Here is a 17,041-nt window from a genome sequence, read left to right on the forward strand (position 1 = left end):
GAGATTCCAATCCAAGATGCTAACCGACAAAACTCCCCACTGCTCCAAAAAAAAAAAAAACCCAAACCTTTATCACAACATCACCTTGCGTTGTCAGCTACAGTTACTAATTTATTTTTTCTCAGGGGCCCAATAATGAATATTTTTACGTTTAAAATATGGGCTCCTTTGATTGTTGCCGTCACCGGCCCAACTGCCGCAGCCACGCAATTCGAGACATACGTGCACAGAAAACAGGAAAAGCCCTTCCTCATTCCGTCATCCGAATAAATCGTGGATTTGGATTAGGATTTGACTGTTCGAACGAATCTGGCTAGCTTTACTGAAAGGGTCTGTTTGGTTATTTCCTAAAACCAAGTAAAACCAAGAAATAGAAATGGAAAAGTTGAAAATCTCAAAAAGTACTATTTCTTCCATTTCCATTCCTAAAACTCACCCACAACATCCAATAAAATATTATTTTCATCCAACAACTCATCCACATCATCTAATAAAATATTATTTTCATCTAACCACTCATCCATCACATCTAATAAAATATTATTTTCATCTAACAACTCATCCATCACATCTAATAAAATATTATTTTCATCCAAACATCACTCAACTCATCTCTTTTCATCATTTTAAATCACTCACATCATCCAATAAAATATTATAACAATTCACCTCATCTCATTAACATTTCATTTCTTTGTTTTCATCCCAAAAAGTTATGAAAACACTTTTCTTAATCTTGGATCACATCACCCAATAATACAATGACAACTCATCTCATCTCATTTCATTTCTTATTTTTAAGAATGAACCAAACCAAAAGAAAACAACAAACTACATGAAATAGGTTTCTTATAATTCATTTCCTTATTTTTTTCGCCAACCAAACAACATCAAAACTAGTTTTCTTAAAAAATCACTCACATCATCTAATAATAATATGACAACTAACATCATTTCATCTCCATTTTTTTGATTTCCTTCTTTTTTTAGCCAACCAAACACTCCCAAACCAATTCTTCATTTTAATAGTTTTCCATTTCTTTGATTTCCCTCTTTTTTTAGTAAAACAAACAGGCCCAAAGAGGAAAATACGTAGGGGTAACGTTATACGCTATCGTTTCTTGTTTAGGTAATCATCACGCGTTCCGATGGTCGATGGTGATCGCATTGATGAGATTAGAGATTTTAGTAGAAGATTTTTTTTTTTAATTTTATTTGGAGGGGACGTACCTTTTGCTAATGCATTATCATGTTGTACAAGAAATAGAGGGTTTGCATGTTCACAGTACGTCCGTGTCGTGATTTGACAAAGATCAGCCTTCGATATCTTTCGAGTTCTTTTGAACATTTCAACGGTTTTGAGTCCAAACCGCGCATTCCGCTCATGCTCGGTTTGCGGGGGGGTTTTTAAAAAATTTAGCAAAATCGGTCTATTTGTAAATTAATTAGTAAAATCGACATATTTTTGTCGTGTTGTTATGGCTAATAAAAAAGAGATCGATTTTGAAATATATAATCCTTAAAATACAACAGACTAGTTGTTTAGGGTATTTGGAGGTTGTTAATTAAGAATTAATCTTATTTTTCTAATATACACGGGACTATTAACTTGTGATTAATGACCGCTAAATACACGATAACACAGGACAACTAGGCCCGTGTAATTTGAAGATTATACTTTGCAAAATTCATCTCTTTTTGCCAAAGTGTGATGATGTGGGCAAAAAGAGGCTAATTTTGCTAATTAATTTACAAAAAAGTTCCATTTTTCTAATAATTTTTAAATATTTTCCTTTTTTCAAAAATTCCTGCCTGAGCACATTCGCTCACACACAGCACGCGGCACCACAGCACGACAACACACAACACACAGCGCGGGTGCACATATATGATTTGATATAGTAACTAGTATAGTATATATAATATATACTAATTATATTATATATATATGTGACATAATATATATATATATAGTAGCATATAGTATGATATATAATATAGTATATTATATATATACATAATATATATATATATGAATATATATATAATGATATGCTAGTCAGTACATATATATACATACTAATTTCTCTTCTATATATTAATGTTAATAGTTATATTATAATAGATATAGTATAATATGATAGTATATATACGTAGTATATAGTATATATTTATAACAGTACAGCAACTCACGATATATAGTGTAGGGGGAAAGTGGGGTAGGGGTACATATAGTATATACTATACTAGGTTATATATAGCGTAGCTGATGAGTAGGTAGGGCACACACGACACACATATTATGTAGGGACATGATATATATATATATGATGATGAGTGAGCATATATAAAGTGATATATAGCTACACTATATAATTATATTTAGCATATATATAGGGTATAGTATAGTAGTAGTAGATGATTAGATATATATATATTATATATATATATATTATATATATAGTTATAGATAGTATAGTATATATATATATATATATATAATACATATAGTATATAGTCAGTATATACTATGTATATATACATATAGTATAGTGTTCGGTATAGCATATAGCGTATGTTATACTAGGGCATACAATTATTATATAGATCAGGTCAGTATATATACTAGTAGTATATAGTAGTGACTAGTATATATACGTATGATATATATATACTACTATATATTATATATATAAGTATATACTAGTATATATAGAGTGAGTATTATATATATATATATATATTATATATATATATATATATTATATAATATATATAATAAATATATATGTAATATATATGTATGTGATAGTATATCTAGTGATATTAATTATGTATATTATAATATAGTATATTATATAGTATGTTGTATGAAATAATAATAATATTTTTATACAATATTAAAATATATATAATATATATATAGTATATGTATATACATATAGATAAGATATATATTATATATATATAGTATATAGATATATATAGTATGTAATAGGATATAAATATATATATATACACTAGCATGATAGTATATATGACGATAATGATAGGTATAGAGTAAAGTATATATAGTGGTATATATTATATAGATATATACTTAGGTAATATAGTATATGATAATATATAATATAATGAGTATACTATATAGTAGGTAGGGTATAGTATATAATATATATATATATTAATGTTGTATGTATAGATATAAGGTGTATGTAGTATATATGTAAGTAGATGTAGTAAGTATATATATATGTAAGATATATAGATAATATAATATATATATCATATATATAGTATATATATATATATATAGATATAACATATATAATGAGTGATATGTATTACATATATATATGTAGTATGTAACATATATATAGTGTATGTATACATATATTATTATATGTTATGTATAGTATATAGTATATAGCTAGTATATAGTAGTAATATAAAAAATATATAATATATATATATGATATATATAATAATATAATATATATAATTATATTATATAATTAATATATATAATCATACTATATATTATATATATATATATATAGTATATATATCAGTATATATATATATTATATATATAATCAGTATAGAAAGAGAGAAGAGGTAAGAGAGAGCAGAGAGAGAGAGCGAGAGAGACGAGAGGAGAAGGAGAGCGGCCTGGGGATTTTTTTGTAAAGATTTTGGGTAGGGTTTTTTTGGTTACGGTAATATGATGTATATCAGTGTGTTAGGGTTAGGGATAAAATAATTAAAATAAAATAAATATGGTATTTTAAAAATTAAACTAATTTTAGTATAATTATCTACAAATAAAAACATACCTGTTGTGCTAATACAACAGTTGATACGAAACTGAAGAAATAATACTATAAGTTATACAATTAAACAAGATTAATTAATAAAAAATATAATTACTTATATTTAAAATCAAATAATTATGAGATAATTATATACACAGTAAAACATATTATTTGTGCTAATACGACAGCTGATACGTAATAATTAAAATAATATAATAATTTACCCAAATAATACATATTTAATAATTCAACATAATATACGAAATAACACGTAATAGTAACAATAATTCAACGTATTATTTAAAATAATACGTAATAGTACCGATAACACAACAGATCAATTTCAGAAAATTTTACCGCTCAAAATAAATTTACAGATATTAAAATCATTTATATAAATATAAAATTTGGATTTTAAATTAAAATCATTTATATAAATATAAAATTTGGATTTTAAATCATAGAAAATTACAGAAAATTAACAAAAATACAAATACTCTTCTAAAAATTACAGAAAATTAACAAAAATACAAATACTCTTCTAAAAATAATAATTAAATATTTAAAAATAATAGAAACTATTTTAACTAGTATTAAATTTTACGCTCATTACAAGTATAATAAATTTTTTTGAATATTTATAGTACTAAATTTTTTAAGAGCATATTTAGAAAATCAAATTAGATAAATATTTTAATAGTATATAGACAATATAATTATTTTAATAGTATCATTTGAACTAAAAATTATAATATTAAATACGATAAACTACAATAAGCCCTCATGAACTTTCAACATTTTTCAGTAAATGAACCTTATGAACTTTTAAAACCACACTAAACCTGTAATAACTTTGTAGAAAGCTCCCATTGTTCTTTAGATAAATTACACCAAACCCCAAATAACTTTTAAAATGCCTTTTTATGCCATTTCTGGTTACTTTCCGGTTCTAATTTATAGGGGTTATTAGTAAAATTACAATAACTATACAATAATAATTGATTCATGCATTTTAAGATTATAATACAATTTTATTTATTAACATATAGTTTTACTATACAAATTAAAAAAAATTAAAACTTAAAACATGTAATTTTACGTGCAATATACTCGTATCTCAATAAAAACAGATCTTACTTTTGCGTGTTAAACTATAAAAATATAATTCCCCACGATTATAACACAGCGCGGAAGTATTAAACTCCAAAATCCACCAAGGGTTGTTCCTTGAATCCACAAAGAACGATCTTCAAACCCACAAATAACTTCCAATTCACGAAGAAAATATAATAAAAAGAGGAGATTTTTTGATGAAATTTTATCTAATAATTCTAGAGCTACATGACTCTTCTCAAATAAAAAATAAAATAAGCTGCTAATAAGACTACTAGAATTATAAAAAAAAGTATCAAATCTTACCCTAAAAAAATTAATATAATAAAGGAAACAAATTATAAATGAAAATTAAATTTTTTTTCTTAATCTAAATTGACTCAAACATTGAATTTACTTCTAATCTAAATTGACTCCAATTTTATTACTAAAAATAGATTAAAACTGATTATTCTTGGATATTTGCTAAAAATCAGCGATACTGATGCGAAATCAAAAACCTGTCAATGTAGATGACTCCGTCTCGTCAATTATACACCATTTTCATTTATAATATTATGTTAGAAACTGCCTTATGAATTGGAAAATATGGTCGTTTCTTTGTGAACAAGTCAATAATTTATACATATCTGTATTTCACTTATGAAAATCTCACTTCTCCATAAATTTGCTCGTTATACATCCTACATTACTGTCCCTTATTGAAAGAAGCTCCTCCCCGAGGTTATATTTGCTTGAATTGTAGCTTCTTTAATAATATTTTTCTTCTCCTATGTTGATCAGCATCCGCCTTGTATTTAGCATTAACCTTTTTTTATTGTTCTTTTATCTCTTCGCTTAGGGATTTTTTGAATCAAACTTATGTATAAATCTTTCTCACATCATGTTTATGTAACTGACGGTATGTGGATCTAAAGTTAGCTTGAAAAACTTCTCCAAATATTTTTCTTGTTGCTTTTCATAGTCTTTTGCCTAAAGTTTCATATCAATCTTGTAGAAATCATTAACACTATTTATTTTAAAAGAAAAATTTCTCTCGTACCCATATCCTTTGTTTTGGGCCCTCCATAAAGTAATTCACACATATCATTAATTGCTTCACTGTCTATTTTATCATTTTCCTCCATGGGGACAACATTAATTTGTGCAATATCGCTCACAACCTCTTTGGGAATATCATGCATAATATCCATCTTCATTATCATATCACCATCAGTATGATGAATGTCATGCATAACGTGTGTTTGCACCTTAGTAGGAATTTCAACAATGCAAGTTCCTCTGTTCTAATTACAATCAAGTTATAAACTTCTTCAGATTGTTTCAAGTCTTCAGTTAAATCCTCGTTGTCTACCACCAAAAGTTTTTTCTTCTTAGTAGTCTATATCATGTATAACTCATTTTCTGGAAGAGGCATGAGTGCAATTTGACGTCCATCCTTCTTGAAGATATAAGCATCATCTCTGCTCCTATGGGTAGCACCAACATCGAACTGCCATGACCTATCTAAAAGCATATCATAAGTACCCATCTCGACCACGTCACACAACACCTCATAGACATAGTTAAGGCCGATAGAAAAAGATACCCGACACACCACATCTGTTCACACATTATTGTCCTTGCGAATACAATCGATATTGCAGAAAAGTAAGTATTTCTCTGTCTTCAAACCTAACTTATCCACCATACTCTGGAGATAATATTCTTGTTGTTGCAACTGTTAATGGTAATATCACAAATCTTCTGCATCACAATACATTTCGTGCGGATGATATTATGCCCAGGAGGTGGTTCTTCTTTTTTTGTTGTTGCTTTAATGCTCTTCCCAACTCTAGGGTCTTACTCAGGATTAATTGGGGCTACTTAATCCTTCCATGACAATAGTTAGAGTGTGAACTAGGCTGTTGATTGAACACATAATAATAGATAGGAATAAAACGAGCTTTCAACAATTCATTCATCTTTGCCTACGATCAGATTTTTTGCTTCTGCTGAAGAGCTCGATCTTTGCATAATGATTGCCACCAAAAAACCACTTTACCCTTTAGTCGGTAGGCTACTCGCTTAATCTTCTAATCTTCTGCGATTTCTAAGTATTCAAAAATTTTCTCCAACTCATGAATCTAATCAAGAAAATCCTCTTCATGAAGTTTTCTATTGAAAGATGGTAAATCAACCCTTATGTTGTTAGTATCATAAATATCCCATCTTGAATAATCTATATGGCTACGATTTTAGTGCATGGCATCATACTCGTCGAAATCGTAATTGAATTTTTCATACAGAGTCCTATCACGCCTTTCACGACCATCACGTGATTTCAAACTCGTCCTAGGCTCAAACGCTCCATAGCCAACCTAAGTCAATCTATGTGAGTCTTAATCTGATTTTGGGTAATAGGACTTCATCGCCTACAATCGGATCAAAAATAGGGCTTCGATAACAATTAATGCAGCGCTAAAGTAATAAACCTTGAAATCCACCAAGAGTTGTTCCCTGAATCCATAAAGAACGATCTTCAATCCACAAATCCATGAAGAAAATATAATTATGAGAAGTTATCTAATGACTCTAGAATTAAATGACTCTTTTAGAAAAATAAAATAAGCTCCTAATAAGACTAGAATTATAAAAAATAGAAAGTACTAAATCTTAGTCTAAACAGACTCCCTATAACAGAGAAAACGAATCATAAAACAAAATTAATATTATTTCCTAATCTAAATTAACTCCAACATTGAATTTGTTTCCTAATCTTAACTGACTTCGACTTTATTAGTAAAAATAAATAGAACCTGATTATTTTTCGTGATGCTGATGCGGATTAAAAAATTTGTCAATCTAGATGGCTTCGTCTCATTGACATAGGCAATTTTCATATATAATGTGTTAGAATCTGTTTTCCAAATTGGGAAATATGGTCGCTTCTTTGTGGATAAGTCAGTAATCCATTCGTATCTACATTTGACTAATAAAGATTCCACTTCTCCACGAATTTGCTCATTATGCATCCTACATTAGATTTACCACAAATTCATTGTTTTAATATAATAATTAGAGACTTAAAATTTGTATCCGAGCAACTGGTACTCATCCTTTATAGACACATTAGAATATAAAACTATTATTCTCAACTATCATCATAAACTTCAGAGTTTTTGTCTAATAGTTATAGAGCTTTTAAGAAGGTGTTAACATCTAAAGAAAAATCAAAACCAACTATTATATGGATTTGGATCCTCTTCGCTATCAAATAATAATAATAATAATAAAGGGACCTCTACTTAGTCACAAATATTATTCATCTAGTGGGTGGTTATGATTTTTTCTTAAAATGCAAATTAGAAATGTGCACACTTCATAGGGCGCATTGAGTGTTAGATTTAGAATGTATCACAATCACCCATCAGATAATTAATGGTTGTGATTAAAAATAATGGTCCATCAACTACTTTTTTAGTGGAAATTATCCAAATAGTTAGGCCATATGATTGGTTTCAAAAGCAACTACTCCTCCGCCCCCCCCCCCCCGAAAAAAAAACCCCACCAAAGGTTGAGATCCCCTAAACCAAAAGCTTGAAAAGTAGTCATTTGATGCAGACAGTGATATCTTAGAATGTGATAATATAATCATCAACCTCGCAAAAACTTTAGAGTCTTGATATAATGGTTAGAATGATTTGAAGATAAAGTAGATGGCGAGTCGGAGATGGAGTTGAATAACCAACCTAAATCCATATAATCATGAACAAGACAAGAATAATAATTAGGATTAGAGACACCAACTTACTTACCTTGAAAAGTAGAAGTCGTATGTTATGGTGGAGCAAAAAACAAGCTGTCAACATAGCACCAAATCGATATACTACCAAAATAGGCTTCAAGTGAGCCTTCCACAATAAATAATTATGGGTCTCCAATCGAACGGGGGGAATTGCGTTAGCGCTTCTGCAGCAATCAGGAGCACAATTAAGATCGATGAGGTAGATGACGAGATGGAGAGATGTTGCTGACGCTACCATCGACAAGTCTTGAGGAGAGAACACCACAAGATTTAAGGGATAAAAAAAGAAAACATAAGCCTTAGAAAGACTCTGATACCATCTTAAAACCCCTCTAACAATTATATCAAAATACTCTGAAGTTATGTTGAAGAATAAGAATTAGTTTTTTATATTTAACAGGTCGGACAACTGATTTTGTGACATTTATCAGCAAAAATACTGACATATCATATCACTTAGATTCAGAAAGACATTATCTCATGCATACCCTGGTGGAGCACAAACATTCAGAAAAGGGAGAAAAAGGATGAGAATAGAAAGATGTGACGCAGCGCAGGAGTAGTAGCCTCGAAATCCACCAAGGACAATCTTCGAATCCATGAAGAGCTTTGAGTCCACGAAGTAAATATTGAAGAAAAAATAAAATTTTATTAATTAAAAGTTATGCCTCTAGGGCTTACAAGACTCTACTTAAATAGAAAAAAGAAACGATACTTCTACAATGACTCAAACTCATGCAAGAACTCAAATTTTACCAAAAATAGTAAAAAAATTCCTAAAATATTAAAACTCCTAAAAAGTCTCTTTATGACTAGGAAAGTCTACCGGCCAAATCTGAGATCAAATCGGATTTGTTTCCTAATCAATACAGACCCCTAAAACATTACTAAAAATAGTAAAAAAATAGACAAAAAATACAGAAATCTCTCAAACCGTAAGAAATTTGGCGAAACGGAGGAAGCAAACCGAACTATGAAAGTTATGGATGTTTCTTCGTAGTAAGTTATTTTTCTGGACCGGGCCCGCGTTGTGAACGTGGGGGCCACATCAGGCACGCGACAGCAGCAGGCACGCGGGCCCACCCGAAGAACATATACATCGGGTACATGTGAAGCGGGTTTCGAGTTCGTTTTTTACCGCATCTAGGCTATAAATAGGAACCTAGTCTTTCTTCCTAGGTTTCAGTGCAAAAGGAAAAAAACGCAGAAGAGAAGTTACGGCTGGTTTTGAGAAGAAAAGCAGGGAGTTCTTTTTCAGATCAAGAGAGAAATTGTGAGAGATTTGAGAGATTGTTTGAGCATTTTATTTGTGAGACCTTGTGTGATTGTAAACCCAATTTGTATTCTCTTTCTCTCTAATAGTACATCCCCCTCCATGCCATGTGGATGTAGGCAACTTGTCGAACCACGTAAAAATAGTTTGTCTTGCTGTGATTTGTAATAGCTTGTTAGGTTCTCTCGACAAGTCAGTCCTAGGACTAATGAGATAAAGAGTGTATATCCCACTTTGTTGAGATATATCACTGTCGATTCTTGTTTTTTTTTGTGAAACAGAGATTTAGTTGTGATCTTACTCTCTTGTTGTGCACCAGAAGTGCTGCCGAAATTTTAGATACGCTCAACCAATGGTATCAGAGCTACAGGTTAGGCTTGGAGCTTGTTTGAAGGATTCCCTAAAAGATTCCTATTTGAAGAGCTAGATCGATAACATGGGTAAAATAAGCACATCGGGATCGTCTCTTTCGAAGGTGATACAGAGTTTGAGCATCAATAATACAAAGATTGATGTTCTAAAGTTTGACGACAATATCAATTTTGGTTTGTGGAGGTGCCAGGTGATGAATGCGTTGGATGCATAAAATTTGGAAGATTCTCTTTAGTTGAAAGAGAAACCAGATGATATGGAGGACAATGTTTGGAAGAAGATGAACAGTAGGGCTTGTGGAGTTATTAGGTCATGTTTGACGCTAGATCTAATTTATGATGTGATGAACGAGACGTCGGCGAAGAAATTGTGGGAAATACTCAATAAAAAGTATCTTACCAAAAGCATTAAGAATCGGCTTTACTTGAAGAAGAGGTTTTACCAGTTCAAGATGAAGAGGGGAGTTCCTATTAGGGAGCATGTAAATAACATTACGAAGTTGTTTTTAGATATGACCAATGTGGATATCATGGTTGAGGATGAAAATAAGGCGATGCTATTTTTATGTTTGTTGCCGGAGGGATGATTATGGTACTTTTGTCCTAACTATGATAAATGGTAGAACTACTGTTAGTTATAAGGAGGTGACCTCAGCTTTGGTAAATTATGAATTAAGGAAAAGTGATAACGAACCCTCCGAGAAGGCATCGGGAGATGCATTAGCAGTTCGAGGCCGTACTCTAAACCGTTGGCAGTCCAACCGCTAAAAATTGAGGAGTAGAGGTGGTCATAAGAGTGTTAGTAGGAACCAGTATCATTTTTGTAAAGAAGAAGGACATTGGAAGAACGAGTGCCCAAAGTTAAAAGATAAAGCCGAGAAGAATAATGAGAAACATGTACAAGCTTCGAAAGTGAATGTTGTCAAGGTTAGTGGCGACAATTCAGATATGGATTCTTCGAGCTTTTCATGCTCAGCATTACCGTCAGTTTGTTACGCTGACTCTACAGAGTGGATGATGGATTCTGTACTACATACCATATTTGCTCTAAGAGGGATTGGTTCTCTAGCTTTGAGGAGTTGGAAAGGGGGATGTTATACTTATGGGTAATGATCACGTATGCCCTATTGGTGGTATTGGTACAGTTCGGATCCATATGTGTGACGGGGTGACACGGGGGCTGAAGGAAGTAAGGTTCGTTCCGCAATTGACGAAGAACATTATTTTACTTGGAACTTTGGATGCAGCTGGCTATCAGGTGATCTTGAAGAATGTAACTCTGAAGGTCACGAAGGGGTCCATGGTGGTGATGCAATGTGTCAGAAAAAACAACCTATACTACTTGAAGGGTAAGATAGTTACAGGGGGTCTGACAGCTTCTATCACTACAGAGGATGACACTATCAGTTTATTATGACACCCCTGGGTTCACACAGGACTACAGTCCAAGGTAAAACCCGGATTGTCAAACCTGCCAAACACCAAATACCATGCTACGATATGTTTCACCATCATAGTCACTATCTCTCTAGTGGAATCAACAAATAGGTAAAAGTACAAAACAGATAAATAATATAAGTAGTATAAAATCAGATATGCACAGAAGAAGTATATCAATAAATGAGCCCAACTAAAATAGAATAAAAATATCTCAGAGTCTGAAATGGATCTTAACATAATGAGTCAAATGAAATCTCACTAAGTCACTCCGCCTCTACAAAATGAATACAATTCTAAAGTCTGAACAATGAACATAACTATATAGTGGAGCTTCAGCTGCTAAGACTGTGCGATGATGACTATGCTAGAACTCCGTCATCCAGTGGCTCTTCGAAATACTATTTACCTGAAAGAGACAATTTGAACAAAAAGAACAACAACAAGAGCGTCAGAGCACTAGAGCAAGATCACCTCCATCCGTCCCCAGGGGAAGGGCTGTTAGATGAAGTGAAGGCTCTACCTATTAAGTATAGTCTACCTAGATCATTTTCCTTGTATCTAGTGGAGTTAATGTTTAGACATCTACAAGATCAGACGTAGTACGTCGAACGAAATAATCCAAATAAGAAAACCCTCATATATATACCATATGTCTCAAATTGTAGACACTAAACATTAACACCGTACTAGAGACAAACAATCTAATAAAATCAATAATTAAAAACCCACAACACAAGACTGGTACGTCAAGCGAAATAATCCAAACAAGGAAACCCTCATGTATATACCATATGTCTCAAATTTTGGATCGCTAAATATTAACTCCAAAACTAAGAATAAAAGAATACAAGAAAGATGATACAGGAAATGCTACATCATACATCTCTAAAAATATCCTATCAACTCCTCATACTATCCTTAGTGGGCAAAACCGATATCGATATACTATCTTGTATAACTAAGTTGTGAAATACCTTCACAATGGATCATATCGATGATGTTAATATTTACCTACACTTAGGTTATTTATCAAATCGTTCTTCTCTGGAATTCTTCAACCCATCGCACCCTCGTGCGGACCAGTAAATAGATATGTCAAATCATCACACTCCCGTGCGGACCAATAACTAGATATATAAGTTCATCGCACTCCCGTGCAGACCGATAACTAAGTATGTCAATTAATTGCACTCCCGCGCGGACCGGTAACTAAGTATAATAACTCATTGCATAACCATATGGACCAATAGTTAGGTATATCAACCTCTACGCATCTTCGTGCGGACCGGTAGATAGGTATATCAACCTCTGTGCATCTTCGTGCGGACCAATAGATAGGTATATCAACCTCTGCGCATCTTTGTATGGACCAATAGATAGGTATATCAACCTCTGCGCATTTCTGTACGGACCGATAGATAGGTATATCAACCTCTACGCATCTCCATGCGGACCGATAAAGAAGTGTAGTCCATCTGCGGTCTCATTGTAGGACCCGACTAAGGCATTCAGAGTGTAGTCCATCTGTGGTTTCATTGTGGGACCTAACTAACTCCACCCAACCATTTATAATTATAATGTATATACTATAATAGTTGTTACTCTTAAACTGTTTGAAAACCTCAAACGATGCGGTATACGTACTCAAACCCCGTACGTGTACTCCTCGAGCTACGCATAAATTATCAGCTCAATGTAAGATAAAAGTATGTTAACACAACATAATCTAAGTGTACGTGTACATATCTTGGTGTGCGTGTCTATATCTGGTGTTCACCATCATCCTAAGTGTTAAACAACTCTTAAACATGTTATTATAACAGTACAAGATCAAGAACTCTCTCGAAGAAAAAAACAATGTCGAACAAAACATGCACGGGAAAAAACAGGGGTTGGCAGTCGACCGTAGCCTTACATTGGTCGGCCGCGACAGGGTCCAGTGGTTGCCTAGGCTTCTGCCTGGCTCGCAGTCTTATTTGCGGTGTATTAACTCACAATCTCAGATGTGTAAACAAAATTTTTTTTTATCATAATTCCTTAGGAATACTCATATATTTATAACAACATATTCGTGATTATAAGTGTAACATCAAGCGGCTCAAATTTCGGAACACATTTCAAAACGGCACAAACCAACACAACAAGAAAACTAGAAAAAAAATAGTATGGACTTTTGTTACTAAAAAGAACATATCTTTCTCTAGAAAAACTATTTTTATGAATGATTTTCTGTTTTTAAAACTATATTCACACATCTTTCAAGTGGCATAAGTTTGGTTCAGTTTAAAGTTCATTTGTTATCCCAAATATCCAGTTAAATATTATACATATGCAGTAGTTTTTCTGCAGGACATATTGTTAGTAAAAACGAGTATATCTTTCTCTATATATACTATTTTTAAGAATGCTTTTCTGTTTTGAAAATTAGATTCACATAGATTCCATTTGGAACTAGTTTGGTTAAATTTAAAGTTTATTTGATATATTAAACTCTCAGTTAAAAATTATATAATTGCAGCAATTTTCTGCAGAAAATATATCATTAGTAAATCTCTTTAATATCTCATATAAAAACGGAATTTTGAAGAACCCTAATGATCATGATTATAAAACTATCATAAACAGTAATAAACCCATATAGATCTAATATTTGTTTAAGATCTAATAGCAAAAATCTAATCTTTTCATATTAGATTAATATCTAAGCATCATATTAAACATATTACTTCATAAAACTATGTTTTAAACTATGGGTAAGATTTGTATGTAGGATCTTGCCTTAATCTCATGTGTAAGCCTCTGAAATAAACAGCAAGTAATCCACAAGTGCAAACAACCCGTTCTCCCTTACCACACATCGATGATCTTGCCCTCGTGTCGGTGTTGTACTTCACAAAGCTCTCAAAATTCATAAGAAAAAGATCTGGGATTTTTGAGGGGAGAGAGTGTTTGCTAGGGTTCATAGATGTAATAAAATAGAGGAATTTTCGTAAAAAATATAGGTATATATAGAGGCAAATCCGAAACAAACCTGTTTAACCCGAACCAGGAAACCTAGTCTGACTAGGAAAACTACCTATGATATTTTGGCCGTAACTTTCACATACGACCTTAGAATGAGGTGATCTAAGATTTTTTGGAAAGATATTAAAGAGACATATAACTTTGGTATTTTACATTTGTCCAAATTCTAACTACATCAGTGTGTAAAATATAAAAACTCTTAACTGGTCATTTTTCTCAGATTTCTCTTCGTGCATGTTTTATGCATTTGCACTCATATATTCACAAATATACATTGAATTGATCCTTCGTGCATGTTTTATGCATTTGCACTCATATATTCACAAATATACATTGAATTGATCTCAAATCAATTCTTATCATACTCAAACAAATATACATTGAATTGATCTCAAATCAATTCTTATCATACTCAAACATCAAAATATGTTATTTTTTATTATATAATATATTTATCATAAAATATTTAAATTTACGGGATTTTACATTTATGGCACATGCGTTTAGGTTACACTAGTGATAAGTCCCTGCAGGCATTCGCGAAACAGGAGCTATTGAAAGGTACGAAGACCTACAAGATAGAGCTGTGTGAGCATTGTGTACTTGGGAAGAAGACAAGAGTGAAGTTCGACACCGCTATTCACAGTATCCAAGGTATATTAGACTACATTAACACAGATGTTTGGGGTCCTTCCAAGCACACATCACTTGATGAGGCCAACTATTTTATCACTTTCAATGGCGATTATTCTAGGAGAAATTGGTTATATCCAATGAATCATAAATATGAGATCCTGGATATTTTTGTGGAGTGAAAAAAGAAAGTTGAGCTGCAGACAGGTAGAAAGGGGAAGACTCTTCATTCAGACAATAGAGGAGAGTATAAGAGTGATCCGTTTTCACAGCTTTGTTGGGATCACGGTATTAGGTGATACTTCACAGTTCGTAATACACCGCAATAGAACGGGGTGACTGAGAGGTTGAACCGCACCTTGCTGGAGAAGGTGCGATGTATGATGACACAGAGTGTATTATCAAGATCCTTTTGGACCGAGGCGTTGGTTTATGAGAGCTATCTTGTGAATAGGTTATTGTGCACTACGATATAGGGGAAGTCTCCTATGGAGCGTTGGTCTGGTTCGGTGGCTAGTGACTATGAGTCGCTTCGGATATTTGAGTGTCCAGCTTATTACCATGTCAGCGATGGTAAATTGAATCTGAGGGCAAAGAAAACAGTCTTTGTAGGCTTTAGAGAAGGAGTAAAATGCTTCAAATTGTAGGATCCATAGGACAAGAATATAGTTATTAGCATAGATATTACATTCGACGAGACATACATGATGAGGTCTCAAGTCCCTCAACAGGTGGAGGGAGACCAAACAAGAGGGATATTGCAGTAGGTGAAGGATGATGTGACTCCACCCACTCCAGATAACATTGTATCCATTAAGGCTCCTATAAAGGTGACACTGCGAGGAGATGGGATGACAGCCGGGCATATAGAGAATACAGTGGATGGTGAGACTCAGAAGCAGGGTCATATTCAGGAGTCCATTGCAGTAAACAGACCCATAAAAGTGATTCGTCGGCCAGTTAGATATTCGATCAGGTCGTTGATGATTTGGTTCCTTCTACATTCAAAAAGGCAGAGTCTAGCTCTGATTCGATCAGGTGGATGGAAGCTATGGAGGAGGAGATGCGCTCTCTTCAGAAGAATAGTACTTGGGAACTTACAAAGCTACCGAAGGGTAAAAAGACTATTGGATGCAAGTGGGTGTATGCAAAGAAAGAGGGATCTTCTATTGGGGATATTTGGTACAAAGCCAGATTGGTTGCCAAGGGTTATGCACAGCTTGAGGGCGTTGATTACAATGAGATATTCTCACCTGTTATAAAGCATTCGTCGGTTAGGATTCTGTTAACATTGGTGGCACAGCTATATTTGGATTTGGTCCAGATGGATGTTAAGACAGCTTTTTACATGAAAATTTAGAAGAGGAGATCTACATGACACAACCTATGGGGTTCAAAGCTGCAGGAAAGGAAGAATTAGTGTTCAAGCTGAAGAAGCCTCTTTACGAATTGAAGCAATCGTCGCGACAATGGTACAAGAGATTCGACGGCTTTATAATTGGCTGAGGGTACACGAGGAGCTTATATGACCCATGTGTTTACATACACAACCTACAGGATGATGAGTACATCTATTTGTTACTAT

Source organism: Asparagus officinalis, chromosome 1, assembly GCF_001876935.1.
Source record: "Asparagus officinalis chromosome 1, Aspof.V1, whole genome shotgun sequence".
Taxonomy (NCBI): Eukaryota; Viridiplantae; Streptophyta; class Magnoliopsida; order Asparagales; family Asparagaceae; genus Asparagus; species Asparagus officinalis.